We start from the raw sequence: 2,318 nt of genomic DNA on the forward strand, positions 1-2,318 counted from the left end.
TGTCTTATGCTTTATATACCAATAGTATGAACAAGGTTTTATAACTCACCACTGTGTCTTATGCTGTATAAACCAATAGTATGAACAAGGTTTTATAACTCACCACTGTGTCTTATGCTCTATAAACCAATAGTATGAACAAGGTTTTATAACTCACCACTGTGTCTTATGGTGTATAAACAAATCAACAATGTACCAAGGTTTTATAACTCACCACTGTGTCTTATGCTGTATAAACAAACCAATAGTATGAACAAGGTTTTATAACTCACCACTGTGTCTTATGCTGTATAAACAAACCAATAATATGAACAAGATTTTATTGAAATATTTTGTTAACTTCCTAAAACTGTATAATTGAAACAAGATCACTTGATTTGTTTTGTTTTTTTGTCCCGAGTTAGATTTTAAAGTTATAAATATTCTCTTTTTTGAATGTATTTAACAATTATAAGTAGTGAAGCTTACTGCTCAGCCACCTAGGAAGTTTTTATTATATAAACAACTACAATACTGTATCAAATTAAAGGCATAAAATAAGTCAAGAAAGTTACTGATTTATTATTGAAGAAACAGTAAATGGGATAAATTATCAGAAGACTTGAATTAGGAGTATATATCCTGTTTTGTTTTGTTTTTTGGATAACTTCTACACACAAAATGTACACTTTTATTATCATTAATTGATTTATTCCACAGAATAGGATTTTTACAATACAGAAGCTCCATGTCATACCCCTAAGTTTATAATACAACCAGTACTTAACACATGGAGCTCCATGTCATACCCCTAAGTTTATAATACAACCAGTACTTAACACATGGAGCTCAATGTCATACCCCTAAGTTTATAATACAACCAGTACTTAACACATGGAGCTCCATGTCGTACCCCAAAGTTTATAATACAACCAGTATTTAACACATGGAGTTCCATGTCATACCCCTAAGTTTATAATACAACCAGTATTTTACACGTGGAGCTTTATGTGAACTCTTCACGTTAACTTATAAACTATTAGTTCTGTTTATTTATATTGTTGCGTCAGCGAAGTCACATGACTAGTGTGACGCCACGTTTCTAGAACTATCCTGTACCTTGGCGAATGCTCTAGCATTTACTAGATATAGGGTAGTCTGGTATATAAAAGAGGGTGACAACGTGACGGAATAATAATGTGTGTGTAGGTAGTGAGTAATTGAACTGCAGTCACAGGGTATTGTTGAAGTTAACGTTCTTTCGTTATAGTGTTTGATTTAGCGCGAATATTGAAATTAAGTGTATCGTAAAGTTATATTCGGAAAGAATAAACCAGTTTTATTAAGTAAGGACTTGTGTCGCTAAAGTTTCGTCGGAACGAAGTTACGGAAAGTTAATTAACAAACGGAGACGTAAATCCCACTTCTGACACCAATTTGAGTAAAAAAAAAGAGAAGAGAAGATGGAAACGAGAGGCGGAAAATCAAACTACAGCTTAGCAGATTTGATGGCAGCAATACAGAAACAAGAAGAGAAATTACAGCAGTTGTTGGAGGAGAAAGAAAATAAACAAGAAGAACGAGAAAAGAAACAAGAAGAGAAATTACAACAGTTGTTAGAGGAAAAAGAAAAGAAACAAGAAGAGAAATTACGGCAGTTGTTAGAGGAAAAAGAAAAGAAACAAGAAGAACGAGAAATTAAACAAGAAGAGAGATTACAGCAGTTGTTAGAGGAAAAAGAAAAGAAACAAAAAGAACGAGAAAAGAAACAAGAAGAAAGATTACAGCAGTGGCAAGAAAACCTACAACAATGGCAGCTCGAACAGCAAAATAAACAAGAGAGATTACAACAGTTGTTGGAAGAAAAAGAAAATAAACAAGAACGAGAAAAGAAACAAGAAGAGAGATTACAGCAATGGCAACTGGAACAAGAAAGGAAACAGGAAGAAAGTCAGCAGCAATTACAGGAAAATCAACAACAATGGCAAGAGGTACAAATGGAAAACATCAGTAAATTTAAAAGCGAATTAGATACGTTAAAGAACGATTTGTTGTGTGTTACACAAGGAGGATACATTGACCATCGACTTAATCAGCCCCAGACAATAGCAAGCCCCTTACAGAGCCCGCAGCTAAACCCTAATGCAGACATATTCAGTCCCGTTAGAAGTCACATCCCAGATATGAATAGGAGTGATCCAGTGCGAAGGAAGCCACAGGAATTCGATGGGAAGGCTCCGTGGGAAGCATATATAGCACAGTCTGAGCTACTGGCAGAGATAAATGAATGGACAGAAGAACAGAGAGCTGTATATCTGGCAACGAGCTTGAAGGGACAA

This window comes from Limulus polyphemus, unplaced genomic scaffold, assembly GCF_000517525.1.
Source record: "Limulus polyphemus unplaced genomic scaffold, Limulus_polyphemus-2.1.2 Scaffold6141, whole genome shotgun sequence".
NCBI lineage: Eukaryota > Metazoa > Arthropoda > Merostomata > Xiphosura > Limulidae > Limulus > Limulus polyphemus.